The sequence below is a fragment of the Marmota marmota genome, unplaced genomic scaffold (genome assembly GCF_001458135.2).
Source record: "Marmota marmota marmota unplaced genomic scaffold, marMar, whole genome shotgun sequence".
NCBI lineage: Eukaryota > Metazoa > Chordata > Mammalia > Rodentia > Sciuridae > Marmota > Marmota marmota.
This window is the reverse complement of record NW_026000026.1, coordinates 35,071,254-35,084,860: the sequence shown is the minus strand read 5'-3', so window position 1 is coordinate 35,084,860 and position 13,607 is coordinate 35,071,254. Positions and strand designations below refer to the sequence as shown.

Sequence of the window (13,607 nt, the reverse complement as noted above, 5' to 3'; positions counted from 1 at the left end):
GGAAGTGATCTAAGAACTTACGTTTTTAACAAGCTCCTGAATGATACTGATACTGTTGGTCTGGGAATCACATTTTTTAAGAGCCCACTTGTTTAGATGTACAGAAAGAAAGGGAACACCCTGTCTGTCGTGGTGTCAGGGGAGGGCTTGTATGTTTCAATGTCCATTTCTTGAATCCCCTAGTGCTGTAACTCTATTTATTTAAGCCCAAAGACCCGAATGCTATTCATGTTTATCTATTGGGTGCCAGATATTCAAAATCTCAAAATGTTTGGGTAAATATTTCCAAGGCATCCTAGGTATTCCAGCAGCGGTTGGAAATGATCCAATGCTGGGCCAAATAGCTTCCTGGAATCTTTTCTTCCCCTGAAGATACTAGTGTGTTTCTTGGGATCCATTTCACGCATGTCGTGAGTTTCAGGCACCAATGATTTCCTTTCACTGCATCTGCCTGTCAGGACTGCACTCCCCCAAAGTATGCTTGAGGGAACAGTTTTTCTTTTCTCCAATGAAAAGAAAATGAATTTTGAATTTTGAAGAAACTCAAGGTGACATTGTCTCACCATTCCTCTTTTGAAGGCTCTTTCATATTGTCTACTAGTACTTGCTAACTTTCCAAAGGAACCAGGGGAGATTAATATTCTTTAGAAGCTGATTTATGACCATCCACCTTGGAGAAGATGGCCTGCCTGAGTCTCTTTCTGACTCATGCTTACTGCAGAATATTCGATGATAAAAATCTTCCCTTTAGACACAGAAAAACTCACGGACAAACTCCCAGGTCTTTCTCCCAAATTTAGCAGTTAATCTTCAGGCTAAGTAGGAGAAGCAAATATAGAGTATTTATAGAGGAACTGAAATGAATGCCCCCAACTTGTATTTTTAGGCTATCTCAGGTAGTGGCTCTGTTGACCCTTCATATTCCCTGAGTTCCTCCAATTAGGAATGAGCCAAAATCCTCCCCAACTCTAAGGCCCAAACTAATTAAGATGTAAGATGCTTTTGAGAACCCACAAAATAGGGTGATCATGATGATAATAATAACAAGAATAAATTTAGTACATATATCATTATTTTAATGACTGAATCCTGAAGTTTGAGGAGGTCATTTAGTCCTAATGACCTTGTGGTAAAGAACTCAAACACTCTTCCCACTTCACAGCTGGGTAATCTGGGCAAAGGGAGCAACTTGCCCTGTGTTACAGCCACTAGTGGTGAAGCCAGGATTAGAATCCCATGGGGGAATTCTTCATCGTGTGATATGAACCACACCAAACCAAACAAAAAAATCCATCCCCAAATATAAAACAACCCGACCTAGGGATGCACTGATCTCAGTGAATTTTTTGTTTCACAATACTCAGACCTATGAAGGAAGTTGAGGCAGCATATTTATGTAAGGAGGAAATCTTGTGAGTATCAAAAGAATTCAGGTGCCTTCAGTGTTCAAACTGGGCCAGGAGACATAGAGGGCTCATTTACAATTAAAACATGTTCATTTATTGAATATAGTTTTATACTATAATGACATTCATTTATACAATATATTATAACACATAGTCCCTATGGTGGTGCTACTGGAAGGTGGTGCAAGCTTTTGGAGACAAGGCCTTGTGGGGGGTCCTAAGGTCATTAGAGGTGTACACTTCCTGACTTGTAAGTGGTTTTGCTTTACTATATGCTTCTGCCATGAAGTGCTGCCTCAATACAGACCCAAAACAATAGGGTCAATTAATCATAGACTGGAGCTTCCAAAACTGTGAGCCAAAATAAACCTTTTCTCTTTATAAGTTAACTTCTCAGGTATTTCATTATGCCAACAGGGATTTAACAAAATATACTATTGTGATTATAATATGTTGTATTTAACATAGAATATATATATGTATATATATATACATAGTTTTTGAAACATCTTTATTATGATATAATTTATATATCATTGAAATATATAAAATGTACAATTCAATAATGTTTAGTATAGTCACAGAATTGTGTAGCCATTACTGCTAATTCCAGAGCATTTTCATCATTCCCCCCACCATCAAGAAACCTCCATAACCCATTAGCAGCCACTCCCTATCACTCTCCTCTCCCCTCCCATCCTGTTGCCTGGCAACCACTAATTTATTTTCTGTCTCTATGGAGTTGCCTATTCTGGATGTTACACATAAATGAAATTATAGAATATTTAGTCTTTCGTGATGGGCTTCTTTCATGGAGCAAAATGTTTTCAAGGTTCATGAATATTTTTGATTATATTAGTAATTCATTCCTTTTTATGGACAAAACATAATCCATTGTATGGAACTTATAGCATTTTGTTTATTTATTAATCAGTTGCACATTTGGGCTGTTTCCACATTTGAATGATAATAAATCATGCTGTTGGCATTCATGTGTGAGGTTTTGTGTAAACATGCATTCAATTATATTGGTTATGTATCTAGGTGTGGAAGTCAAACAGCATCTCTGTGTTTAAATTTTAAAGAACTGTCAGACGGTTTTTCAAAAATGGTGGTACAATTTGACAATCCCGTAGCAATGTATGAGGGCTCAAATCCTCTACCTTCACCATCATTTGATATTAGCTGTCGGTTTAAATTTCAGTCACCTAAAGGGTTATCAAGTGGTATTGCATTGTAGTTTTGATTTACGCATACATTATGGCTGATAAGTTGAACAGTACTCAATACATAGTATCATTGTGTAATTAATAAAACATGTTACTATTTCTTTAGCCATCAATTGGTCATTGATAGTGGAGTTACCTCCTCTCTTTATTAAACTTTATTTTGCTTTGATCATTATTTGTTGAGCATCTGTGGGTCTCTCTTTGGCCTGAGTGATTTGGGAAGTTACTGCATGAAGAGTTGAACATTATTATTGCATAGGACAAAGAATTTGGCAGATGGCAAATTATAGCCCCTTGTGATACAGAATCAGCATCTAGGAGGCTGGGCCATACAGATTCCAAAAGCAGAGAAGGATGTGTCCTGGGGAGGATGGGGAAGAAGTTGGAGAAGTTTGGGGAGGTGATATAGCATCACAGAGCCTTCACTAAGCTAAGGCTCCAGGAGAATGTGCCCCAGCACAGCCATGCATGCCAACCCAAGGGCACTGGTGAAGATGGGGCAGAGATGGGAGTATGTGGGAGTAGTGAGGGGCGGTTGGGCTGGTGTATGTATGTATTTCCTCCTCTGGACTAGAGGGGCATGTTGTCTGTAGACAGAGGGTCCTCTTTGGAGGAAGGACAAAGGCAACTTGTGCCATTGGCTCTTCCTATGTGATGCAGATAAACCTGAATTAACAGTGGGATAAATTCAGCAGCCTCTTAAACATATTCCTTGCTTGCAGTTTTAATCACTGCTATTCCCTCTTTGCACTGCAGCTAGAAATATTCTTGTAAAACAAAGATCTGCTTTTGACACTATTCTGCTTAAAGACCTTCAAGAACTTCTTTTCACTGACAACATAAATCCTAAACTCTGTAGAATAGTCATGCTGCCCTTTGTCTATATCCTTTCCTCTTGCCACTATTACATTCAATGGCTTCTTGCATCACTGGGACTTTGCAAATGTCCCCTCTGCTTGGAAACTTCTCTCTTTTCTCCTTTCCACTGACAGGCGGCCTTCTATGGCAAGAATTCCTCTCCAATCTAAAGTTCTCAGCTTAACCTGAAACCTCCCCCAGGAAACTGGATTCCCTAATTTCTAGGTAGAAGCCTCTACCATGTGTGCTATAGCTCCAGTTCACCTTTTCCCTATCCCTCCATCATGTGTAAGCTATATTATTGTCTGCATCCTGTAGGGTCTGTAAACTCTAGGAAGATCTAAATGGCTATACCAGTCCAAAGGGGGATTCTCCTTAGCAACATCAGCCTCAGCTGGGAGATTTTTAGAAATGGCAATTCTTGGGCCTCACTGCAGATCTACTGTATTAGAATCTCTCAAGATGGGACTCAGGAATCTATGAGAAGCAACAAACTTTGAGAAGCACCAAGGTCCCTGGCTACTGGCGAATGGTCAGTGAATGAACAACTGTGTCAGTCCTGACTATGCTATTAATTGGCTGTGACATCTTTACAGTTGTGTAGCTTCTTATGTCTTATGCTTCTCATCTGCTTTGTGCTAACCACTTCTCACAGAAACAGGAGCAAACGTGGATTTTTAAAAAAATCTTGTTATAGTATCTGACAATTAATAGGTTTCTTCTTTCATGTTACTTCATTCTTATTTGTGCTTGACTGTTTTCCAGTGTGGCCTTCAAGCCTTCAGCCTGTTTTGAGACCCTTCCACAGCCATATTTGGGACTTCCCTACTTGTGTGCACAGATCCAAAAAAGAATAAATACAATGGAACTGAGAGGAGAATTTGCAGATGCATTGGATCAGGGATTTATCTGATTATGTGGGTTGATCAACATATGTTAATAGATGTCAGGACATCTGAGAGTTTTCTTTCCAAGTCTCAAGGCTACAGGCTAGGTGAGAATCATCATTTTAAAAAAAGGTTTTGGTTATCAATATTTCTCAATGCTAAACTTCAGCAATTGCACTAATCTATTTAGTAAATTTCTTAAAATTTTGGACAACATATTTCCTAGTTTTGTAGTTTGGAAGTTTTTCTTAAAAGCAAAATAAGACAGGATTCACAGATTCCTGGACTGTTTTCTTTGACTACATCAGAGTCTTGTTTCTGAATTCCTAATGGTTTCAATCAAGGTCTCATTCTCCTTAAATTGTCATTGAGTTGTTGAAGATGGTTATAACTTCCTTCACATTTATTTGAAATTGAATGGTCCATTAAAATACACACTAACTATCTTCTAAATTGACTGGACTTCTAAGAGATTTTTCAAAAGGTATTTAAGAGGATATTAAAATAAATGATGCTTGAATGTTTAAAAGCTCCACAATTCTTTTAAAGGCTCACTTTAATTGGGAAAAAAAAAACCATGCAGTATGGAAAGTGTTATAGAGAATGGCCCTGAGCAATAGGGTGTTTGTTCTTGACCAGAAGGAAGGGTAGGTGGACATAGCAAAGGAAGAGAGGTGATTAGTGGACACAGAGAGGAGTGATGGTGATTTTGCACTCTGGCATCTCCTTAGAATAGGATACACATAAGGTCCATGAAAGGAAGTTCAATCCCAGGCTCTGAGAAAACCTCCAAAGCGAGGTGCCTTGGATCCAAGATTGTACTCCCTGGAGGGAAACTTCAAGGCTACTTTCCTTGCACAGACTGTATACAAATTTCAATAATGAACGAACAGGGTGATCAAAATTCTACTCCCTCTCCCCATAATTCTGTGCTGCATACAACTTCTTGGGTCATTTTAGGAGCTCAGAGGTAGGCAAGAAGGACTCACTGAGGCTGAATCTTCTTCAGCCCAAGTGAAACAGGAAATTGGACTTAGCTACAACTTGATTTTTTCTTCTTTTGGAGAGTAAAGCACAGTGCCATATTTTTTAGCATGAGAATTTTTGGAAGCAGAAACAAGCTGACAACTTAAGTTAAAAACCTTTCTTCCCTTTGATCTCTGTATTCTCTCCCCCCAGTGAAGATGTCAGAATCAAGCAGACGTGAATATGTTGTATACTTTAGAGCCGTGAAAAGAATAGATGATGGAGGCAAATCCACACTGATGGGAGTTCCCCCTCTTCATTTAACAGGGACCTCCTGCTTTGCATTCTTTAAGAATGTAGGCACTGCTAAAAGATGGAGCCCAGAACTCAGGGTTGATTAAAATGTACTCTGTCTTCTTAGAAGCGTAGGGCATGGATGAAAGAACAGCTGGATTTAATGCTAGCTGTACCACTCACTGGCTGTGTGAGCTGAGGGATGTTATTTATTCTCTCTGTACTTCAATTCTATCATTTGTAAGTGAGGCTAATAACAGAATGCCCTACAATGTTAAGAAGATTATTAAATGAGCTAATATATTCATAGCACATAGAAGAGTGCCTTGGATCAGTAATCAGTAAACATTAACGTCATCATCATCATTCTCATTGTCATTGTCATCATCATTATCAAACGGGACTATTTCAGTTGATCGCGTTCTGACTCTATTATTTCCTTTAAAAAATACACACACACACAAATATATATATACACACACATTTTTTTTTCATTGTAGGTGGACACAATACCTTTATTTTATTTTTATGTGGTGCTGAGGATTGAACCCAGTGCCTCATGAATGCCAGGTGAGTGTTCTGTCACTGAGCCCCAGCCCCAGCCCCTGTATTATTTCCTTTTTCAAAACTAAAAGAACTAGATCAACTGCACTAAGATTAGCTATTTCCAAACATGTGTTTAGCAGCAAAAATCTCAAATGTAAAATTCAAGAGATGCTAAACATATGTGTATTCATGGATTTTTAGTCAAAAATTTAAGTTACTTAAATCAACAAGTGAAAATAAATTTATGAGCTTGTATTATACAACAGTCTAGGGAAGATACAGCTTTAAAAGTAGATGGATACTTGTTCAAAGTCATTAGGATCAACTTTTTTTTTTTTGGTATCCTCTTAGTTCTGCTTCTACTCTTTCTACTCCATTCCCAGTGTTAAGGTTTTGATCTAGAATGTTCCCCAAAGGCTTGTGTGTTAAAGACTTGGTCCTCAAGGTAGCAATATTCACAGGTAGGGTTTTGGGGGAGTGATTGAATCATGAGGGCTCTGACCTTATGGATAGACTGATCCATTGATGAATCATAGCTGAATAGAGTATAGGGAGGTGATAGAAAACTGGAGGAGGTGGGACCCAGTTGAAACAAGTGGGTCCTTGGAGGTGTGTCCTTGGGGAATATATCTTGTCTCCAGCCCCATTCCCTCTCTCTCTGCTTCTGAGATTCCCTGGGGTGAGCAGCCTTATTCTACCATGCCCTCCCCATCACAATGCACTGCCTCCCCATACCAAAAATGGGAAGCAAGCTGACCATGGACTGAAACCTCTGCAACCATAAGCCATAATAAATCTTTCCTCCTTCAAGCTGATTTTCTTAGATATGCTGTCACAGTGACTGAAAGCTGATTAACACACCCAGGATCCTTTGCTCTTCTTCTTCACAGGATGGCTACCAGCAGGTTTCAGAGCAAGACCCTTCCAAAATCCCAATGTAGTAAACAAGGAGAGAGCATCTTTTTCTTTCTTAGCATTTCTTACAAATGTCTTGATATTCACTTTGATTGATCTGGCACAGACCACATGCCCAGACCTACACTAATCACAATGAGCAGAGGAGTATGTGGTGATCATTGGCACCTTTGGTCACATGTTCTAACACTGAAGAAGCTCTGCACCTAAAGCAGTTTATCCACTAGGTTTGCCTTGCACTCTACATCTCTTGGAAATCCCTTTTTAAAATCCTGAGTGTTCCTAGTCTGAAACCCACTGGATATGGAGGTGTCTAGTATTCATCAAGTTTCCAACATTGCAAATCCTATCAAGGTAATTACTATGGTAGAGACAAGAGGCCTGAGTTTTTTGATGAAGCTTACATTTGAGTGTTAGGTCAGGCACCGGTGACCAAAAGGAGGCAGATTAAAAGCTGATGCACAAGGCTTTATTGAGATTTGCTCCTGGGTGAGACCCTTTAGTCCAAAAGAATGGGTCCAGGGAGTCATGCCCAGACTCAGTCGAATTGTAATTTTATCTGGCTTAGGGCAGGAGGGGAGGGCTTGGGACAGGGAAGGGAGGTTTTGAGGGTCTCTTGTTCTCCTGGGGTTGGTGAGGAGATCTTGCTGAGCTCCATGTTCTTTCAGGATCAGTCAGGAGACCCCGCTGATTGACAGGTGGTTATCACTGCTTGTCTGTTGGTGCCTGATTGGTTGTTGCCTGGTGCTTTGTTCCCTTAGCCACCTCAACCGACCTAACATCGAGTCTCCCTGAAATTACTGCATATAGACATCCACCCTCTATAGTTCTGTGAGGCATTGCCTTATCGTTGTGTACCGAGTACACTGCTGTTTATCATAAACACATATGCATCAGTGGGTGGGACAATCATCTGAGTTGAGTTCTATATTATCCTATGTGTAATTTACCTCCTGTTCTGAATATTTATTGCAGTGCAATCAGCAGCCTCAAAACATAGTGACTTAAAACAATAACCATATATCAGTACTTATCATAGTTCTGAGGTCTACCCAGCTTTTCTGGGCATGTTGTCTTAGGGTTCTCTGTGTTTCCTTTTGCACAGAAGCTAGCGCTAGCAATATCTTGAAGGCCTCAGCACTAACATGTATGATGCCTAGACTGGGAAGACTCATATAGCCAGGGCTTTTTGCTCATCTCTCTTTACCTCTCAGTGGTCTCTCTACACATTATCTCCAGCAAGGCCACAATAAAGTAGTCAGTTTTCCCATGGCAGCCAAAGAGTGAATGTTCCAAGAAAACAGGAGGAAGCTACTTGACCTTTTTCAGACCTAGCTTTGACAATCTCACAATGTCGCTTCTCCCCTGCACTCTTTTGGAGACCACTGGTGGACCATTATACCTCCTGGGGACAACTTTGGGTCAACCTACTAAACAAGGTGCACCTATCAGTCCTTCTCTTGATGGAAATGAGAATTCAGAGGGTTATATTATCAAGGAATAGCAAGGAAATTGGTTTCCTAAAGGATCATAAGCTAGAAAAGGAGTTTAGACATATTGTATAAATGCAATAGTTTCTATTTGGGCAAAATTGACCTATTGTGAATAGCTGTGATCTCTTTTAACACTTTTTAAAATATTGTAATACCTCACTGTGGTGCAGCTTAAAATTTTCCTATGGAATATGGCTAGAATCAAGAAAGACATTCTCTTTATCATGTACTTATTAACAGTAGTGAGGCATCCTGAAGGGACTGTGATACAATCTGATTTTATTACCTGGAGTTTGAGTGCTTTCAGGAAAGAGATTACGTTATCTTCAAGGTGTGCTCCAGTGTTAATTACAAACCTTGGTATGACCTCATATGCAGGGTATAAGGGAGAATATACAAACATCCGACTGTACTAAAGCTCAGTGCTCTGCATTTTGCAACAACTAAATCCCTGTGGTGACTACCAAGTGTGTGACTATAATTACAAGACAAGGAGAAAACAAGATGGGAATGCACTTTCCAGAAGTGGATTATAAATTATAATTCTCACATATTTGCAAGAATATTTAAGAAGATCCTAAAGTGTGCAGAAGTGAACCATGCAAAGATCTATAGGAAAAAAGGAGTTTCAGGTGGAGGAAACAGCATAGGAATAAAGCAAGAGATCCAGTGGGTACAAGGTGCAGGGTGACTTGCAGTAGCATATAATCAGTTGGTTTTGAGCCATTTGGTAGTGGCATGTATGGAATGAAATGAACCAGATATTTAAGTAGAATTATGTACAGCTTAGAGCCAAAGCATTGAGGAAACACTGATATCATGAAAACTCAGTAAATTCTTCCTACATAGGTAAAGATTTATCCTTGAGATCTGAGTAAAACTGAAATAACTGGTGAGTCATTTCAGAAATCAAGAAGAGTTGTGGAGGCCCAGAAGTAGGAAGGCTGTCATGAGTTCAAACTTGGGGTCCACCAGTTTTCAGAAGCAAGAGTCTGGTGGGTGACTTTTTCCTGTACAGTGAAGGTGGCGTTTCCATCTTGGCTTAAGTTGATATACTGGAAATGTGCTGAAAGACTGGAAACTTTATAAAGTTTAATCACAATATATTCCAATGGAGCTAAAGACACACAAATATAACAGAGAGGGAGTGGGGACATACTCCACTGTTTTCTATTCTGAATCAGGTAGGACTTGACTAAATTCTAATACAAGTTCTGCCATTTCCTCACCCTGCTCTCTGATATTCTGGCTGATTCTTTAAAACTGTGGACTTTGCTTTCTACTTCTCAAGAGTGGAGACTGATCCACACCCTTCAATTCTACCTTCAGCTAGCCTACTGTTCTAATCAGGGTATTTTGCAGACTCTTATTCTTCTGGGACATGCTAAAAGTAAAGAGGTTCCCCTTTGACCCTCTCATGGACCATATCTTTCAGTAATGTAAACAAAATTTCAATGAGGGTCATAGACCTGCTTCTCATGATTTCCTCTTTCTTCTTAAGGTATCTCTAACTCTTGTTTACTTCTCAGTCTATGGATAGTACTCAGCCCATTACTGGAATTTGCTAAGCTTAAGTTCAGCCTTGTGGTCCTCTCAGCCGAACTGAGAGAAGGTTTGTTTAGCAGAGATGAAATGAGCTCTCCAAACCCATGACTCTTCCTTCCTGGCTCCACAGTTAGACTACATTTCCCAGACTCCTCTACTGTTTCTTGAGGTCATGCGTCTATTCTATTCAGCAGAATGTATCCCATGAAAAATTTCCCATGAGTGATCTTCCACTTTCTTCTTTTCCCATGTAACTGCTGAGTGAACAGGATTTTAATGAACAAAGATGAGAAGTCAGAGATGAAAGAATTTGGATCTCATCAACTGGAAGAATCTACATTGGACTGGGTATTAATTAGAAATAAGTTTTTATGTCATTGGGATACTGAAATTACAGAGGTTGCTTGTTATCATCCTCATAGCAATTATGTACTGGGTACTATTATTCAACAGAAGAAGATTCTGATGCATAAAGATTTTAAGTCACTTGCTTCGGCTTATCCAGCTCTGACACTTGGGAAGCAGGTTTCTAACACAAGGCACAATGCCCAAGCATGTTACTGTATCCAGGGGTTTCTAGTTTTGGGGTCACATGTATGTGGTCCTGGAAATCAAACTAGGAAATCCAGGAAGAATGGTGGGTAGCATATTTCTCTTGGAACCTCTGCATGGCATCCTTTGGGTCTATCATTTCTTTATTCGCAGGTAAAATGGGCTACAGAATTTTTTCAGGCTACATTGAAAAAATTAATTTAAGTGTTAATTTTATACAATAGAAAGCACTTAGGATTTCACATCAGAAGATGTGAATTTTAGAATTAAGGAAACAATGGGCCATGATGGCACAGATTTTGCCAAGAGATCATTGGAGGTAGCTGCATGCAAATAGAGCAGCCTGCCCCATGGTTGTCCAAGGCAGAGGAACAGCTTCAAAACTCATTACTGCCTCAGCTTCCTGAGGCTTGCATATTGCAAAGGAACTGGAAGAGGTGCAGAAGTCCATATACATAGGCTTGGAACAGGGGATTAAAATATGCAACTCCAGGTGAGCCTTCAGGCCAGCAATGTGCTGAGGCTTGTGGGCATACACCCCACTGTTAACAGTGTGATGGTTTTATCCCCAAATAATAACCAGCTGGTGGAGTTTTACTTCCTTGTTGACTTTTGTGCTGCCACCTGGGGAGTCTTAGTAACTGTCAACAAAGATTTAGAACACTAATAATGTGTCAGGCGCCAGTGATTGACTCTGAGCAGGTACTAAAATCCAGCAAGTTCCAATGGGCAGCTGGCGTGGGGGACCCTAACCATAGGATATGGTGGAAAGTAGGAAGGGGCCAGGAACCATGAGGTGGGGTGATAAAAGGAACCTGGTGTTGCTGAAGCCCCCTGTTCAGGGCCCAAGGCTTAGGCAGTTTTAATAGATGCTGTGGATAGTCAGGGCCCCCAACCCCCAGATGCTGTGAGTATTGGCTGCTAAGGGTTCACAGAGGTACCCTTCCCAAGAACTGCCCTAAATTGATGACCAAGAAATCACATGACCTCCATCCTCCCGCCCAGAGAAGCCTATTGCAATGATACAGGAGTAAAAAAGGCCAGGCCCCTGGCTTAAGGTGGGGATCACTGGGGCAACATTGTGATTTCAGCTCCAGAGCCTCTCCTAGATCAGACCAAGTTTAGATTTTACCTGACTGCAGATCTTCCCTGGCTTTCTTCCTTGGGACCTGCCTGTTTGCCTCCCTTAGATGCTTCTCCTGAGAGTCCTACCTCAATAAACCACGTACCTGAGTTTCCTTTTCTTGGTCTCTGTTTGTGGGAAGCTGACCTAAGACAGAATTGGGTTTTAGGTCCCTGTCATCATGGTTCAACTTGGCAAGAAATGGGCAGGACTTTGGAGCAGGAAGTCCCTAGAGACATGTATTCAGAACAGATCCTCCAGCTCTGTCTGTATGGAAGATGGCAGGTAGTGGCTGAAGGCATATTTTGAGAAGCAGGTATTCAGCACCCAGGAAAAATGAGTGGGTAAAGAATGACTATTAGGGTCTTAAACAGGGAAGTAAAACCAGAGCAGATAGGAGGAAAACCAAAGCTAGTATTGGAGCCAGGTCAGCAAAGTCAGGGATAGGAAATGCTATGACTTGTTGGATACACAGGGGGTCTGAGCTCATGTCCAACATACCCAAATCTTGGTCTGTTTGTGGTAAAGCCTCATCAATTATTAGTCATGTGAACATGGGCAAGTTAATCTTCATATCTAAACCTCAGCCTCTTTGTGAAACAGCATGTAGCATGCACTCAAGAAATAGTAACTATTTTATTAGACAAATATTATTCTAAGCCACAATGGGTAACAGAATTTTCCATCTGCTATAGGGTGGGCCTGGATTTCTAAAGAGGGACCACCTGTAGATCCAGACTTATAAAACAAAGAAATGGGAAATCATAGAATGTGAATTAGAGGTTGAAATAATTGTCAGACCAAATAGAAAGCCCATGATGGCTTGTATGACTATCTGTGGTCCTACATATTAAGGCCCAGAGGATCCAAGTTGCCTTTTGCATTGCTGGAGCTAGTTTTAAAGGAATTAAACCTCTGCATCCCAAAGAGGGAGAGAGGGAGAAGAGAGGCCAAGAGCATGCAGCAGTGAGCTGTAAGCTAAAAATCCTCCAGATTGAGTCAATATGAATTCAGAATTGGACTCAAGAGGGTCTATTGAGGACAGAAAGTTGGCCAGTCAATATTATTGACCTAAAGTCTGCAGTTGTAGGAGAGTTTTCCCCTCAACTTGCTTGGCAGACATTACATTCACAATGCCAGGTTCCCAGTGTCCAATAAAACTAGAACTTCCAAAGATAAGAGCAGCAGCAGAAATTTTTAGACTTCAAGGGTTCTTTCTCCAGCAGCACTTCGTAATCTGTCTGTACTTCTAGTTCAGAGATGTGTGGTTCTTATATTAGGAACTGTTTCCCAGAAAAAGACCTGGAGATGAGAGTTCATGTGCAACTGGACCTACTGAGGAAGTTATCTCAGGAAAAACTGGGCATGGAATGCAGGAAAGAGAAGAAGCCACGCAGAGTTCCAGCCTCGGCCTGATCCCTGCAGGGGAGCTTGGGAGTATAAATTACACCTTAGATTTTATCCCAAATCCAAGGTGAAGGAGCTGGACTTCGAATTTTCCACACCAGTCATTGGAAAAGGGCCATCCTTGAGGACTGTATTCATCAAATTTCCATGGCTATGATGAAATAGCTGAGAAAATCAACTTCAAAAGAGGATACCATGGCTCATGGTTTCAGAGGGTTTAGTCCGTAATCATGTAGCCCTGTGGCTTTGGGCCTGTGGTGAGACAGAACATCATGGTAGGGAGCATGTGCTAGAGCAAAGATTCTCAGCTCATGGCAGCCAGGAAGGAGAGAGAGAGAGAGAGAGAGAGAGAGAGAGAGAGAGAGAGAGAGAGAGAGAGAGAGAGA

General features: G+C 40.7%; 1 long non-coding RNA gene across 1 annotated transcript in view; it reads left to right on the top strand.

Annotated features, from left to right (window-relative positions):
• Window positions 1–3,818: 3,818 nt before the first annotated feature.
• LOC125619049 overlaps window positions 3,819–13,607 on the top strand; it is a 21,172-nt gene continuing 11,383 nt past the window's right edge. The window contains exon 1 of the long non-coding RNA XR_007350521.1: window positions 3,819–6,210. This is a non-coding gene — a long non-coding RNA (uncharacterized LOC125619049). The remainder of the gene's footprint in view (window positions 6,211–13,607) is intronic.